Source organism: Ranitomeya variabilis, chromosome 3 (genome assembly GCF_051348905.1).
Source record: "Ranitomeya variabilis isolate aRanVar5 chromosome 3, aRanVar5.hap1, whole genome shotgun sequence".
In the NCBI taxonomy this organism is placed as follows: Eukaryota; Metazoa; Chordata; class Amphibia; order Anura; family Dendrobatidae; genus Ranitomeya; species Ranitomeya variabilis.
In genome coordinates this window covers 539,926,895-539,944,742 of record NC_135234.1, presented here as the reverse complement: position 1 = coordinate 539,944,742, position 17,848 = coordinate 539,926,895, and the positions used below count along the sequence as shown (strand labels likewise).

At 45.0% G+C, this 17,848-nt stretch overlaps 1 protein-coding gene and 1 long non-coding RNA gene across 2 annotated transcripts in view; one reads left to right on the top strand and one right to left on the bottom strand.

Moving 5' to 3' along the window:
* LOC143816560 (uncharacterized) overlaps positions 1–7,824 on the top strand; it is a 54,810-nt gene extending 46,986 nt beyond the window's left edge. Inside the window, exons 3-4 of the long non-coding RNA XR_013223958.1 lie at positions 1,002–1,121; positions 7,617–7,824. This is a non-coding gene — a long non-coding RNA (uncharacterized LOC143816560). The remainder of the gene's footprint in view (positions 1–1,001; positions 1,122–7,616) is intronic.
* PCCA (propionyl-CoA carboxylase subunit alpha) overlaps positions 1–17,848 on the bottom strand; it is a 658,713-nt gene that overhangs the window by 168,283 nt on the left and 472,582 nt on the right. The window lies entirely within an intron of this gene.

The window sequence follows — 17,848 nt, the reverse complement described above, 5'->3', positions numbered from 1 at the left end:
AGAAACACGTGATGGTGTCTCCGCGGTGTTGGATGTTTTGATCTCCCCGAGGTCATTCATCCTTATGTTTATAGCCTTTTCACTAGGCACTGCTCCTAATAGCCAGTTTCCTACTCCACACTGATGAGGGGCAAATACCCCGAAACAGCTGTCTGTGGATGGATACCATGTTTTGGCATAGGTGGTTTTCCTTTATTGGATGCTGCCCTTCCCGTGGTTGTTCCTTCCCGGTGAAAGACCTGGCTATTCATTGCTTGCGTTGAGAAACACGTGATGGTGTCTCCGCGGCTTTTCTACATGCATTCGCATATTTCCCATAAGGGATGGGGGCAGTGTTCTGGATCACTGCGTTGAGAAACACGTGATGGTGTCTCCGCGGTGTTGGATGTTTTGATCTCCCTGAGGTCATTCATCCTTATGTTTATAGCCTTTTCAATAGGCACTGCTCCTAATAGCCAGTTTCCTACTCCACACTGATGAGGGGCAAATACCCCGAAACAGCTGTCTGTGGATGGATACCATGTTTTGGCATAGGTGGTTTTCCTTTATTGGATGCTGCCCTTCCCGTGGTTGTTCCTTCCCGGTGAAAGACCTGGCTATTCATTGCTTGCTTTGAGAAACACGTAATGGTGTCTCCGCGGCTTTTCTACATGCATTTATATTAGGTTATATACTAATCAAAATATTTTAGTCAGTAAAAACTAGTATACCGGGACTGAAAAATACAAGTTTTGAAGCAAAATACGCTGAAAGTATTGTCACCTACCTATTAAATAATGCATGAACATGGTGTAAGACCGTTTTACATTTCAATACACTTACACCCGTATTAACTTCTAAATGACCAATTAGGAAAGTATACAGCATCCAGATAAGCATCCAGTTTAATATCTGCAATAATTAGTAATATGTTACAAGCCATTTCTCCAGTGTTTTTGGTAACATCATTCAGTCACTTATTATTGTAACCGAAAATACAAAATGCCTTATATAAATTGCAGGAAAAAAGACAAAATGTCCAGCCTGCAGAAATATGCTGAGGAGGACATTTAGAGTGGAACTAGTGGATAGAACGCTGTTTTACATGAAAGGACTATGAAGTAATTCCACTTCAAATAAAGGTAAAACATTTTGCATACCTGTAGAGATAAAACATTAGAGAATTCTTGCCGATAAATTTGCAGAAATACTGCAATCGGATGGAAGGCATGCATTGCCAATTGCCATTTTCACAGCTTGCAATGTATTTTTTCTCAGCTGTAATTTTCCCTACCACTGGCGCTGGCTAAAATCAAAAGCTAAGTATGTGGTTTCAATCAAAAGAACAAGCGCTTTTATGCTTTCAGATTTTTGAAGAGTTTAATTTCCGTTCTTTTCTTGCCAACTCAAGGCACATGTGAAACCAAATAACTTAAGTGCAGTAGCTTAAATACTAATTTGCTATTTCTATTACCAACACATTACATCGCTCACTTGTGGGGCAAACTGCCAATGTGCTGCAGAAATTACATGTGGAATGGTTACTGCTAGCCTTAGAGTAAGTTACAAAACATGTCAACAGTATGACAAGTTTCATTAGATTACATTTAGCCATAACTCTGCGCTTTTAAAGCTCATATAAAATGTACATAACATACAGTACAATTTACTTTGCCAGTTGGCTGAAGTTTCAGCAGAATAATTACTTTCTTCATGGAGATTGGACACTTTGCAAACAGTAAACGAGAAGTTTAAATCAAGAGCTTTTGACTATTTGTTCTTCAGCTGAAGGCCCAAATTATGTCCAAGAAATAACTAAAACTCGATTTCAATAAAACCACCATATGAGAGAAAATACATGCTGGCTGACATAAAAAGCTACTGTCATTTACTGCTTGCACTAAAGTGTGTGTACATAAATAGAGTTTTGGAGAACTCAGTACCTTGTCAATTGGCAAGTACCAATGTATCATCTTTTTTGAGAGTCACAAAGCCAACTTTATAGAAAATAAGCTATACTATATGATAAAACCAAATTCAAAAGGGAAAGAGGGACGAGTGAAAATAAATTTTCAAGTGGCATTAAAAATGCTGCCTTAGAAAGCAAATCACTTTTTTACCTTCTTCATGCCTTTAGTTGCATTATTAGCCAAATGTCTTGACAAGAGTAAAACCCAGATTAACATTAACCCTGTCACTACATCCACCGTACATACACGGTGCATGTCAGAAGCAGGTGTATATGTTTTACCGCCAGGACCTACCACTAACAATCGCAGGTTGAGGGCTGCTCTGCCCACGATCGTGAACCCGTTACCTGTCAATTTTTGATAGCGGCATATAAAACGCGCTGACATGTATGCACATAAATTTCTTCGCCTATTCGCATGCCTATGGCGTGGTTACAGGTCGCTGATGGGTTTTTAGGTGAAGACCCCCTTTGCTTGTCATTATGGTGCTCCTTTGAAACCCTGCCTGTGGTCAAGCTTCAAAGGATTTCTGCAGCAATGCATCTTCAAGTCTACTAAGGGGACTAACAGTGGAAAGTGTATGAAAAACACGGGTATTACTTACCTGGTAATGTGTTTTTCCGTAACCCATGACGGCACCATGAGAGAGGGGATCCGCCCTTCAAGGACAGGAAACCTTCAAGATAAAAAGGGCGGCTCCTCTCCCTGCATCAATTGTTTTACAGAGCATGAGAGGAACTCCATGGATTAATGTACAATCAAAAAAATAATACATCCAACTGTACATTAGACTTCTATTTACCAACACCCAAGGAACTCAATCAACAGGGAGGGAATAAAAGGGTGCCGTAATGGGTTATGAAAAAACACATTACCAGGTAAGTAATACCCGTGTTTTTCAGTCACCCATGACGGCACCATGAGAGAATTACAGAGACTTGTAGTTTATTAGGGAGGGACCACAGCCTGAAGCACTCTTCTTCCGAATGTGAGGTCAGAGGAAGCAGACAGATCTAATCTATAGTGTCTGAAGGAAGTAGACGGAGAGGACCAAGTGGCTGCCTTACAAATTTGGTCGATTGAGGCATCTGCTCTCTCCGTCCAGGATGTCGCCATGGCTCTCGTGGAATGGGCCTTCAGACCTTTAGGAATAGCTCTACCTGCACTAACATAAGAAAACTTTATGGCCTCTCTCACCCATCTAGCTATAGTCTGTTTATACACCCTAAGGTCCTTCCTTGACCCCTGAAAAGAGACAAACAAGGCTCTCTGCTTCCTCCAGGGCTTTGTTACCTCCAAATAACGCAGGAGACACCTCCTAACATCCAGGCAATGAAGCCTCTTCTTCTTTCTGATTGATCGGGTAAGGACAGAATGATGGTAGGATAATTCCTGAGCCCTATGGCACCTTGACACCACTTTGGGGAGGTAACCTGGATCTAACTTCAATACTATTCTATCGTCCATGACCTGAGTGTAGGGGGGTCTGCTGATAAGGCCTGTAAATCACCTACCCTACAGGCTGAAGTGAGTGCAACTAATAGGGCTTTTTAATGAAATTACCCTTTCTGAAATAGAGTCTAATGGCTCAAAGGGACACTCTGCTAGAGCTGATAAAGCTAAATTCAGATCCCAAGGAGGAGGTGTAGAATATGGAACCAAGTTTGCCATACTACAGGCTCTAATGAACCTGGCCACCCATCTGTCATTCGCCCGGTCACAATTATATAAGGCTGCCAGAGATGGAACTTGTACTTTGAGGGTATTAACTGCTAGCCCAAGCCCCTTCTGCAGAAACTCCAGTATGGCCCAGAAAAGGATAAAAAAAATTCCAGATTCTCCCGTTAATTCTAGTGGCTACTGGCTTTCTGCTATTAATCAGGGTGGAGACTAACCCTGCCGAGAAACTCTTCCCCTCTAGAAGCGCCCTCACAAATTCCAGTGTGTTAAATACAGCCCGGACATCTGAGGATGAAGGAATGGTCCCCGTGTCAGAAGATCTTTGTCTCCCAGGAGGACCCATGGATCCGTCACAGACATTGTCCTTAGCCAGTAGAACCATGGCCTCTTTGGCCAAAAAGGAGCTATTAAAATTACTCTGGCTCTGTCTTCTCTGATCTTTCTTAATACTGAAGGTATGAGGCATATTGGAGGGAAAGCATAGGTGAGTCCTGATGTCCGCTCTATCTTGAAGGCATCTACTGCATATGGGCTGTCTGCTGGGCTTAGGGAACAACATTTCTGGACCCTCCTGTTGCTCCTAGAAGCAAAGAGGTCTATCTGGGGCTGGCCCCACATGTCCACAATCTGGTTGAACACCGACCATTCTCCTTGTCTTATTTGGTTGCAACCTAGAAAGTCTGCTTTTAAATTGTCTGTTACTCAGATATGCAGGGCCGATAACGAGAGGAAATATTTCTCTGCCAGTAACAAAATCTTCTCTGCTATTTCCATTAGTGGACGAGAACAAGTGCCTCCTTGAGGATTTATGTAGGCTACCGTAGTCTGATTATCCGACAAAACCCTTACATGTTGTCTTTGTAGATGTGGTAGCAGTCCCTTCAGAGCTCTTTCGACAGCTAGAAGCTCCCAGACGTTTGATGACAGGCCCCTTTCCTCCTGAGAACAAGGCTTTGAAGAATCTGCTGAGGCGTCTGCTAAAAAAAACGCTGCCACTTTAATTGTGGGAACTGTCTCTAAAATAACTTCTTTTGAGACTCGCTGTTCTAGCTGATCCTCAAGATTACCCAGCCAAACTTTTAGGGACCTAGCCACACAAGTGGCTGCAATGGCTGGCCTTATGCCCCCGAGGACTCCCAGGCTGATATAAGGAAACTATGTTTTCCTATCTAATGGTTCCTTCAGGGACCCCAAGTCCTCGAACGGGAGAGAAGACTTTCTTGAGATCCTAGAGATTGCTACATCCAGCCTCGGTGCCTTATTCCAGGAAGAAGACGCCTCCTTATCAAATGGATATTTCCTCTTAAGGGAGCCAAGTCCCTGTGTCTTCTAATCCGGTTTTTCCCATTCCTTTAAAATGAGTCTCTAACTGCTCGTAAATAGGGAAGGCTCTACCTTTTTTCTTTTGTAAGCCACCAAACATGAGGTCCTGAGCCGACCTTTAAGTTCTCTCATCCACTAACCCCATAGTGGACCGAACTGCCATTATTAATTTGTCTGTAGCCTCTACTGGAAAACTAATTCCTTCCTCAGAACTACTATTAGAGTCCTGTGTTCGATCAGAGTCCCCCGGCTCTGAAACCGAGACCTGTCTCTTCCCCTACTGTCACTGTCTATCGGGGTCTGCAGCGTGCCAACTGCCCTACGGACTTCTGATTGGATCATGGATCTCAGATTTGCTGAGAATGTAGGGGGATTCCTCTGTGATGGTTTGGTCTATACAGTCCTGGCATAACTTCTTATCCCAGGATGCTCCTAGTTGTCATTTACATAGGGGACACTCTCTATTCTTTAGTTTGTTCTTACTCTTTCTAGGCACCCCCTGCACTCCGCACCCCAAAACAAAGAAGGAGGAGAGGGTAGGAGACAGGAAGAGAGAAAGAAAAACAGACATTAGCGTACTGTACTTTCTCGAAGATCACTCACCACTCGGACATTTCATACGGGTACCGGATCCGGAGTATGAATGATGTCCGTAATGTCTCCTCCAGAGACTATGGACCCCTCCTTCCTAGAGCTGTGGTGACCCGCCTGTACACTGCCCGAGCGGCCCCCACTGCTGCTGCGACGCTGCTGTTGGGGATCCTGCTTTTTCCTCTCCTGAGAGCACGGCAGGTGCTTTTCAGGTTTCTGGGGAAACTCTGGCTGCTCCAGCTGCTATGGTTGCAGGTGCTCCGGTGAGAAGTCCTCCATGATTGCCAGCTGACTGTATGTCAGTGGCCCTTTAAGTACCCCCGGGAACCGCTAACTTCCCAGGAAGGTGCCACCCCTTACTGTGTCCTGAAGCTGTGTATGATCATAGCGCGCCGGCACTCCGGGCGAACGTGCAGGATCCTGGTGCCCACGGGCACCCCAGCATTCTCCTTCCGATGCGTGCCGAATCCACATCCGATGCATGCAGTCTCCACTTCCGGCTCGCGCTCCTGACTAGCGCTGCACCTGCCAACCACCGGATACTGACACCGCCAGTAGCACAGTGGAAGGGCCGCTAGGAAAGACCTTCACCTTCCGAAGCAGGGTAAGCCCCGACCCTGGCGTGCTGGCAGGGTCTAGGGTCAGGAGTCTTCACAACACACTCCTGTTTAAACCGCTCAGGGAAGGCAGGGAACCCCTGGCCTCCCTGGCGCTACCGAGACACTGGCTGCGGCCCTTTTATCGCAGCTCACCTCTGCTGCCGGACTACCACCCTAGGCCCAGGCATCCTTTTCCATAAAATTCACCCGGACACCAATGTGTCTCCACGCATCTCCACTCCCATAGGCATGGAGGGAATATTCATTACCTTAATGAGCGGTGCCCCATGAATGCTCAGCACAGGAAGAGCAACTGGAAGCCGGCACCAACGAGATGCTGTGAGGGCACGCTAGAGGGTAAGTAGGATGTCTTCTGGAAGCTGAAGGCTGTGGCTGCAGCTGTCACTGTGCGCGCTATAAGCCGCCGGCTCCTGCCTCTGTGATCGGCAGCTCCATCGCTCCCCCACCGGCATTCTGGGACAATGACTCGTGTATAAACCGAGGGGGGGTATTTTCAGCACAAAAAAACTGCAGAAAAACTCGGCTTATACACAAGTATATACGGTAACCTGATCAGCAAATGAAAAAAATTAAAGAATGCCAAAATACCGTTTTTTGAGTGGCCGCAATTTCACAAAAAGACTGTATCAAGCGATCAAAAGTCACATCTATTCCAAAGTGGTACTTTTTTTTTTTTACAAGCTTCTGGATTTTTTTCTTACCACAAATAATAAAAAAAAGCTTGGCGTGTTTGGTATCACCAAACTATGTGGTAAAACGAATGGTGTCATTCAAAGGTACAACTCGTTCCGCAAAAAACAAGCCATAGTTACGGCTCTGGGAAGACAGGGGGGAAAACAGATGCAAAAAGAGAAAATGACCATGGCATGAAGGTGCTAAAATAAGCACAAAATCAATTATGTTGGTAAACCAGAGATTTCTGTAGAGGGACAACAACAAAAAGGCACTTATTGCTTCAAGGAGGCAAGAAAAATTTAAGTGGAGTGGAGAGGTTAGTAGCTTAACAAGAGGCAGTTTAAAAAAAAAAATTAGAAGGGTCTATTCTGAACCAGGTAATAAGAATTAAAGTAATCATGTCCTCACATGCTATCAACCTGCAGATGTTGGGCTAATCTGCAGGAAAATAGCGCTATAATGCTGCCTGGCCGCTGCACTGAAAGCATGGCTACAACTCTATTACTCCCAGAGCCGCTGGCTTTCAGTTATACAGGCGTGTCCGAAGCAGCTACACTGAACGGCGGCAGGACAGCATTGCAACGCAGATTAACCCCATATCTGCAGTTTGATAGCATATGGGAACATGACAGGTTCCCTTTAAGGCATATTTACCTTCACCTAACTGCCTCCAGACAGTCTTTAAAAAAAATGTCTACAGCCTAGTTTAATGACCACCTTTCTCCGTTTTACTGAGAGCCCATATAGTAAGTGTATCCTCTCATATATTGTATTGCAGATAGAAGATAACCTACCTCCCAGCCTCTGCCAAAGATTAGTACCTGCAGAAGCAATGCTCCCTTCTTCAGCCCTAACCGCTCGGAACTTGAACTTGAAAAAATATGGTCTTTTTACGAATGACTTCACTGCAGCCATATATGTGATTCTTTCCCTCTTCTTTCTGACAACCAACTGGACACTCCTACATGTCTAATGAGCTAGTTCGGGAACTTCCTTTCACCTAATGGCAAACCTTACATCTTGTACCCCTAAACCTTCCCACAGTAAAAAAATAATTATGTACATACAGCAAACCCCAGCTCTTTACAAATTCTCTGTCAGAGACAAACTCTGGAAATGTCAAATGCAGCAGGCAATCTCTCACAGGTTCATAGTCTGCTCAATTATATCCCCTTCTTGAAATTGGGTCAAGACCCATATGCCGTGAGCTTTGAGGGGCATCATCCCTTATGATAGTCTCATGTACTCACTCTCAATCACTGCATAAAGATCTGTCAGGTAGCTTCTCTATATTAGGTGGAGCAAAATTGCCTTGCATGGAAAAATGTTGTGCCACCCTCTATGGAGAAACTTTATTCTACACTTAAAGTTCATATACACTGTGTTCCAAATTAATATGCAAATAATATTTCCTCATATTTTCTCTAAATTACCTATCTGAATTGCAGTCATTGTTATTTTCCAGTCATCTACTATTCTAGTATAATTGCAATGTTTTGGAACAAACTGCCTATGAAAACCGTATCTTTTTAAAAAAAATAAACACTCAAAATGCATGTTCCAAATTATTATGCACAGCAGAGTTTTCAACCTTTTTTTTTTATTTTGAACAAAAAATGGTCAATTGTGAAGTTATAAGCATTATCAGCTTATTACAAAATTAAATCAAACAGTTTTCAAGTGAAAACTTTATTCTAGGCGATGTTACATTTGCACATAGGACCCCTTGTTCGAAAGAAGCTTCTGAACTCTCTCGTCCATTGAATTTGCCAGTTTTTGGATGGTTTCAGCTTCAATTGTTTTGCATGTGGACAGAATACCCTCCCAGAGCTGGTGCTTAGATGTGAACTGCCTCCCACCGTCATAGACACTCCTTTCGATGATGCTCCAGAGGTTCTCAATGGGACTTGGAGAATCGGGAGAGAAGGCAAAATCTAAGAGTGAGGGGTCTACCGGAATCAGTCCAAGCCAGTGACCTAACTGCGACTCTTCAAGCTTTGTTCAATTCCGTTAGGAACACTGCCCCGGAGGTGGGTATTGAATTTGACAGAGCTCATAGGTCGCTGAGCCCTCTCCCCGATGGAGGTCTGCCTAGAGACGTGATTTGTCGTTTTCATAGGTACCAAGTGAAGGAAGAAATCCTCAACTGTTCCAGAAAGACCCAGGAGATCCGATTCCAAGATTACCAATTACAGTTCCTCTCGGATCTGTCACGGAGAACCCTCCAAAAGAGGAGAGCTCTGCGACCTCTACTTAACCTCCTTCGCCAGAGCCAGATCCCCTATTCTTGGGGATATCCGTTCCGCCTTCAGGTTCGGCGGGGAACCCAGATGGTGTCCTTATCTCACCCCAGGGAGCATCGTTCATTTCTCTCCCTTCTGAACCTCGAGGATCTGGGCTTACAATTCCCTGACTGGCCTTATCCCGTTGGTCAGGATATGGGCCCTATGCCACAGCGCCGAAAGAGGGCGCGTTGCAACCGTGGAAGAGGCCGCACTAGATCTCGTGATAGAGGACAGAACTGTAATGATGTATCTGAAGACGGCTGATATGCAAGCGTCCAGTATTTTTGGTTCAGTCGGTTGTAGACCTTTAGGTCTTTGGTCTAGCTTCAGGCAGTAATGGCCGTGTTGATGATATATGCTTTGCTCTTTTCCCTTGGTCATTTTCCCTTCCCTCTCCACTATTCCATTCTCTTCCTTTCCCCTTCTATTCTTACCCCTCCCTCTCCTCTCCTTCGAGTACCCCTCCCCCTCCCCTTTTTTTTCTTCTCCCTTTCCCTCCCCCTCTGGTGGTTCGGTTGGTTGTACTGGGTAATTTTGTGTATTTTCTTTGTCTCAGGGTAGTTCGCCGGGGAACATAGTGTGTTATACAGATATATTGTTTATCGAATCCGTCGGTATACGACTTATTTTGTTATATATTGTTTTGACTTTCTTCCTTTCTTCAGTGGAAAGGACACGACTCGTTACGGGGTTATGCGGTTGGTCCAAACCGTGATATTCGTAAAACGACTATACCCCATATCTTCAGTAAGAGTTTTCAATTTTCAGCTCCCCCAGGGGTACAATTTACTGCTACATTCCTTTTTTCTTCTATATTTGCCTACTCTTTTTCTCTTCTTTTTTTTCTAATTTGCTGCGTCTTGTTTTCTGCTCTATTCTCTCAGGTGTCAGGATAACCCCTTTTTGGGGCCTAACGGTTGGGTACTCGACGTTCTATTGAAAAATGGGTTCCTTAAAATTTGGGTCCCTAAATGTACGGGGTTTCAATACTCCCCAAAAACGAAGCCACGTACTTTCAGATATGCACAAGCTAGGGGTTCAGATACTCTTTCTTCAAGAAACTCATTTTAGAACTGACCGGATACCAGTTATCGGGGGTAGACTTTATGATAGATGGTCCCATAGTTCCAACCCCGAATCGAGGACAAAAGGTGTCTCAATAGCCTTTTGTAAGAATTTAAATATCATATTGATAGACACGGTCATAGATGAAGGGGGACGCTATATTTTTATGAAAGTTAAAGTTGCTGAACGGATCCTGACCCTTGTTAACTGGTATCTCCCGAACCGGGAACAGCCTAAGGTCTGCAGGTCTCTATTGTTGAAACTGTCTTCATTTGCGGAGGGCCAGGTTGTGATAGGTGGAGATTTTAACTTTGTCTTTGATCCCAAACTAGATGCCTCCTCTGGTCGGGGGGCGGTCCCATCGAAAAAGGTGAGAGCCCTACAAAAATTCTTACTTAAACTACATCTGATAGATGTCTGGAGGATCCTCAATCCTAGAGGTAAGGATTATACTTTCTATTCTACTCCACATAACTCCTACAGCAGAATTGACCTTTTTCTGGTCAGCAGGGGGGTCTTATCTTGGAGGCCTGATGCCAGGATTGGTAATATGGTTCAGTCGGATCATTGCCCTATTTTTTTATCCTTGGAGATACCTGGGCTGGCTATGAAAAAATTCTCATGGAAATTGAATGGCAACCTTTTACGAGACGCAACCTGTTTGAGTGATTTGAAATCTGACATTGCAGCGTTTGCCCATACTCATGCGACAGATCCCACACCTCAGGCAATTAAATGGGAAGCACTGAAGTGCGTCATGAGAGGCACCCTAATCAAACATGGGGCTAGAATCAAAAAACTTCAGACTGAGGAAATAGACACTTTGTTGTCACAAATTCAGACCCTGGAAAGCAGGCATAAGAATTCGAGGTCCTCTGAGACTTTGGTCGAGCTCACTACAAAAAGGCTTGAACTTAAAGGCCTGCTGGATAGACGGTTTATGGGTGACAAGGAAAGAACTAAAGGGTTTTTCTACAAAAGAGCTAATGTTTGCGGGCGCCCTCTAGCACGACTGCTTCATCCCAGATCGGGTCCCACCCTTATCTCATCACTCAAAAATGATAAGGGCCAACTGGTCCATAGTAATGAGGAGATCCTAGAGGTCTTTCAAAAGTTCTATAAATCTCTATACAACATTAGGGGCAGGTTCGCTGATTTGGATCCCACCACGTTGAAAAATAAAATTAAATCTTATATGAATAGGATCAAGGTCCCGTCCCTCCTTGAGGCGGATTTGGCTGTCCTGGAAAAGGACGTAACCCCTGAGGAGCTGTCAGAAGCTGTTAAATCCACGTCCACCTCTAAATGTCCTGGGCCGGATGGGTTCACTCCCTTATTCTATAAATCCCTTTTATCTGACTTGCTTCCCCAAATGGTCCTCACCTTTAATGCGATTTCTGAGGAGAATAGTTTTACCCCCCAGTCTCTAGAGGCTCATATTTCTGTTCTGCTAAAGCCTAATAAAGATCCCCTGCTGGCCGGGAGTTATAGGCCAATCTCCCTGATCAACGTCGATGTAAAATTATTTGCTAAGATATTGGCTGACAGATTGTCGGGACTTCTCCCATCTATTATCGACATTGATCAGGTGGGCTTTGTCAAGGGCCGGGAGGCGCGGGACAGCATTATCCGGTCTCTTCTCCTTATTGAGAGGACCAAGATGCAAAAGTCCCCTCTTTGTCTTCTGTCGATTGACGCGGAAAAGGCCTTTGATAGAGTCCATTGGGATTTTCTACGGGAGACCCTGACCCATATTGGCTTACAATCCCAATTTCCAGGGGAAAATTATGTCATTATATTCAAAACCCTCAGCTCGTGTTAGAGTCAATGGATCTTTGTCCGATCGTTTTTATATCCAGAACGGTACTAGACAAGGCTGCCCGTTGTCGCCCCTATTATATGTTTTAGTTATTGAGCATTTGGCTAAGGCTATCCGAGTTAATGACAGCATCTCAGGGATTCAGGTTGGAAACTCTAACCATAAAACGGCTCTATTTGCCGACGACATCCTCCTCTTTGTCTCTAACCCAGTCGTCTCTTTTCCAGTGCTTATGAAGGAGTTCGAATCCTTCGGGGATTTAAGTAACTTCAAGATTAATTACTCCAAAACTGAGGTCCTAAATATTTCTCTATCTTCTTCCGTGGTGGCTTCCTTGAAGCAGGCCTTCCCCTTCAGATGGCAACGGGATCAGATTTCATATCTCGGGGTGAACCTCACCTCGGATCCTCTTCAATTATTTTCTTTGAACCATCAGGTCACTTTGAACAAGGTGGGATCCCTTCTGGAGTCTTACGGCCCATTGAGGCTGTCGTGGCTCGGTAGGATTCAGGTGGTAAAGATGGATATCCTGCCGAGATTTCTTTATATCTTTCAGGCAATTCCCATTTGGCCACATAAATCGTTTTTTATTAAAATACAGGTTACAAGGTTTTATCTAGGCCACGCCAGTTTGGTGGGGTTGGTCTACCCAACCTCCGAAACTATTGCAGGGCGGCCATATTAGTTCACCTCTTGGACTGGAAATATAAAATTAAATTTAAAAAATGGGTAGAGTTGGAACAAGAATGGTCCGATTTGCCTCTTCAGTATCTTCAGTGGATCCCAAAGCAATATGCTCTTCAACGGGGGAGATTTTCCTTCTTAACCTCAGAGGCTATGAGGGCATGGCACTGCAGTGGGGTGAAGGGGTCCGCTCCTTCTGGGGCCAGCCTTCTTACACCTATTTTTTGCATTTCCTCCGGGCATTCACAGGAAAGCCTTCATGGGATGGAAATACGAGGATGACATACGGGTTGGTGATATCTTACAGCGTGGCGAGATTCCCACCCTCTGTTCCCTCCAAACCCAATTTCTCTCCACTAAACTTCTATGGTGGGAGTACTTGCAGGTCCGGTCTTTCCTGGCCTCTTTGAATTTGCCTAGGGGTTCGAACTGTAGACTCTCTCCCTTGGAACTGTTGTTTGCCGGTGGTGACGCCCCGAGCAGGGGAATCTCTTCCCTCTACTCAATTTTTTCAACACCTGACTCTGACGCAAGGCTCTATTTCCAGTCTGCTTGGGAGAAGGATTTAGGGCGGACTCTGTCGGATGAGTATTGGGAGCATTGCTTCCTGATGAACCATAAACTCCCGAGTTCCAGTGAGGCCTCGGAGAAGGGGTATAAACTGCAATATAGGTGGTACCTCACACCTGACAGGTTACACAAATTTTCTCCCTCAATTTCAAACTGCTGCTGGAGGTGTGGAAATGACATTGGCTCCCTTTTGCATATCTGGTGGGACTGCCCCTTGATTAGAACATTCTGGGACCAAGTGTTCCGAAATTATGGTTTGATCACAGGCAAGCACATCACCGGTACTCCGGAGATGGCATTGCTCTCCATGATTCCCGGTTCGGTGAGATCCCCAAAAAAGGACATCCTTAAATTTTGCCTAGCAGCTGCTAGAACGGTCATCCCCCGCCGATGGCGAGACCCGGTTCCCCCCGATGTTGTGGAGTGGTTTTCAGAATTTGAAACCATCTTTAGGATGGAGGAAATTGAAGCAGACCTTTCACAGACAAGGGTCTCCTTCTTAGGTACCTGGACTGAATGGATTCTATTTAAAGATTCTGCTCGTTTCCCTGACCTGTTTACCTGAATACACCTGTCTATTCTACAGTCGATTACTAAGCTACTCTTCCTTTCTTTTCATGTTCTCATTTTAAATATCTTTTCTTGAGCCCCACCTAATTGGGCTCCCCCCTCTATTTTTTCTTCTTTCTATCTCCCCCCTGGGTGAGCTGTTCACCTTCCACCAGCTCGGTGTGATAGGTCTGTACCATGATTTACCAGTTACTTTTATAATGATACCATCGGCGTGCATGTCTCGCTTTAGGGGACATGGGCGAACTGATTTTAGGTATGCTTTACTTTATTTACGGTAATGAAAGTCCTCGCCTGTTGCGGGGGCAAGGAGTCATTGCTTATATGTTAAAGATACCGTAGTCATTCTTGAGGGTTTACTCCCTCTAATTTTTTTTTTTTTTCTCTCTTTTTTGTAAGATTTATGCAAGGTTTGTGAATGAGTGTTTTTTTGTGTTACTCTTCTCGAAATGTATATTATAAGAAAAAGTACTTTGATCATTGACGTAGTTTTCAACTACTGTTTTTCTTGTAAAATTCTCTTCTCTTTAATAAAAATATATTTAACCACAGAGGTTCTCAATGGGGTTGAGGTCAGGGGAAGATGGTGGCCACACCATAAGTTTGTCCTCTTTTATGCCCATAGCAGCCAGAGATGCAGATGTGTTTTTTGCAGCATGAGACGGTGCATTATCATGCATGTAAATGATCTTGCTGCGGAAAGCACGGTTCTTCCTTTTGAACCATGGCAGGAAGTGTTGTTTTAGAAACTCCACGTAGATTATGGAGTTCATCTTTACCCCTTCAGGGATCATAAAGGGGCCGACAATCTCTCTCCCCATGATTCAGCCCAAAACATTCCTCCACCTCCGCCTTAGAAGTGTTTTCATGGGGTGTCCATCAACCAGCCATCCTCCACTCCATCCATCTGGACCATCGAGCGTTACACGGCACTCATCGGTGAACAAAACAGTTTGGAAGTCAGTCTTCGTGTATCGTTTGGCCCACTGGAGCCATTTCTGCTTGTGTGCAGTGGATAGAAGTGGTCGACAGGATGGCTTACGCACAGCTGCAAATCTCTGAAGGACCCTGCATCTTGTTGTTCTGGGGACGTTGGAGGCACCAGCAGCTTCAAAAACTTGTCTGCTGCTATGACAAGGCATTTTTGCAGCTGCTCTTTTAACCTTACGCAATTGCCTGTTGGAAAGAGTCCTCAATTTTTCCTTATCAGCACGCACACGTGTGTGCTGGGAATCAGCTACATACTTCTTGATTGTGCGATGATCACGATGAAGTGACTTGGCAATGTTGATTGTAGTCATGCCTTGACCCAAATACTCCACAATTTGTTGCTTCTCAACAGCCGACACATCCTTTTTCTTTCCCATTTTGGCAAAAAATGTAGGCTGCTTAATAATGTGGAACAGCCTTCTTAAGTAGTCTTGCCTTTATTTGGACACACCTGCCAAACTAATTTGCACAGGTATCTGCAATTGCTTTCAGTGATATAAAGAGCCCTGACACACATCACCATCAATGAGTTTAAATGACAAACAAAAAAATTCTAACCTTATCACTCCTAAACTCTATGTGCATAATAATTTGGAACACAGTGTATATCTGCTTCTCTTTACGACCTAGTAGACTAAAGGTACCTTCACACTAAGCGACGCTGCAGCGATACAGACAACGATGCCGATCGCTGCAGCGTCGCTGTTTAGTCGCTGTGTGGTCGCTGGAGAGCTGTCACACAGACGGCTCTCCAGCGACCAACGATGCCGAAGTCCCCTGGTAACCAGGGTAAACATCGGGTTACTAAGCGCAGGGCCGCGCTTAGTAACCCGATGTTTACCCTGGTTACCAGCGTAAATGTAAAAAAAAAAACACCACATACTCACATTCCGGTGCCCGGCGTCCGCTTCCCTGCACTCCTCCTGCATCCTGTGTCAGCGCCGAACATCTCCGGCATCTCCCACAGAGCAGAGCGGTGACGTCACCGCTCTGCTTTACGGCCGGCACTTATACAGGATTCAGGAGGACTGCAGGGAAGCGGACGCCGGGCACCGGAATGTGAGTATGTGTTTTTTTTATTTACATTTACGCTGGTAACCAGGGTAAACATCGGGTTAATAAGCGTGGCCCTGCGCTTAGTAACCCGATGTTTACCCTGGTTACCAGTGAAGACATCGCTGGATCGGTGTCACACACACCGATCCAGCGATGTCTACGGGAGATCCAGCGACGAAATAAAGTTCTGGACTTTCTTCTCCGACCAACGATGTCACAGCAGGATCCTGATCGCTGCTGCCTGTAACGATATCGTTTAGTGTGAAGGTACCTTAACTTCATTCAGATTCTATATGTTTACTATGCTACCATAGGTCATTAATAGCTTATTATTTGCTCCTTTTCTCACCTGCCACGTTAGGTGGCTTCCTTTTTTTTTTATACACCCAAACTTAGCCCCGCTTTCAGATACTGTATCCATCTTAACCCCTTTGTTTCTCCTCTATTCATGTTTTCCTTTAATCTTGCCTCTGTGTCATGTCTGTCTTCCTATTTGTTTACCCTTACCATCTCTGATCTGATGTCTATCCCCCATGTGCAGAGGTCTTGTACCTTAGGGTACTGTCTCACAGTGGCACTTTTGTCGCTACGACGGTACGATCCGTGACGTTCCAGCGATATCCATACGATATCGCTGTGTCTGACACGCAGCAGCGATCAGGGACCCTGCTGAGAATCGTACGTCGTAGCAGATCGTTTGGAACTTTCTTTCGTTGCTGGATCTCCCGCTGTCATCGTTGGATCGGTGTGTGTGACACCGATCCAACGATGCGTTCGCTTGTAACCAGGGTAAACATCGGGTTACTAAGCGCAGGGCCGTAAAGTAAGAGCAGAGCACAACGGTGACGTCACCGCTGTGCTGTGCTTTCACTTTACGGCGACACTCAGTCAGAGCGGGAAGCAGACTGCGAGGGACCTGACGGACACCGGAATGTGAGTATGTACTGTTTTTTTTTTTTTTTACTTTTACGATGGTAACCAGTGTAAACATCGGGTTACTAAGCGCGGCCCTGCGCTTAGTAACCCGATGTTTACCCTGGTTACCCGGGGCCTTCGGCATTGTTGGTCGCTGGAGAGCTCTCTGTGTGACAGCTCCCCAGCGACCACACAACGACTTTCCAACGATCACGGCCAGGTCGTATCGCTGGTCGTGATCGTTGGAAAGTTGCAGAGTGTGACAGTACCCTAAGGCTTTGCCTATTTTTGTACACCACCATTTGGTCTAATTAACAATGTTAATGTTTTGTTTTCTTAGATGTCATGCAGATCTATTATGCATATTCCACGCTCAGTTTTGTTAAATGTCAACACTCTACCCTGTTTACTTGTTGTTTTTTCCACCTAAACTATTTGACTTAAAATAGGTATATCTAATACAGTACACACTATTCTAGATACCATTTTAATTCAGTACCGCAGGAAACAAACAATGCTTTTATTGATTTATCTCTAAGGCCAGGTTCACATTGTGCCAATGGCAATGCGCTGACGGCATCCGTTACACAGCAGCACTAACGCTATGTAACGGATGCATTAGCACACCCAAATAGTTGAGGTCACCAGTGACAGGCCGCTACTCACGGCAAGGAGGGCCCCAAACCTAAGGGATCTGCTTACCAAGAGCCATTTTTCTAGACCCACTATGAGGCTGAACAGGGGCATTATCTTGAGGGGGTCATTCCCATGTGGGGATTGCAACATATGCCCCTTTATGATCCCTACTCGGGATATATTTACGCATCCGGTTAATCACAATAGGCATACATTAAAAGCCTATATAAACTGCAAGTCCAGGGATGTGATTTATGCCCTCATTTGCCCCTGTGATATGATATATGTGGGGCAAACTTCCCAGGAGTTGAGGAATAGAGCCCAAAAACATGTCTACTATACACTTGGCTGCCACGGATCAAAGGAAAGGTAAGGCCCTTATTCCTGTGGCTGCTCACTTTTTGACAGCGCACAAAGGCT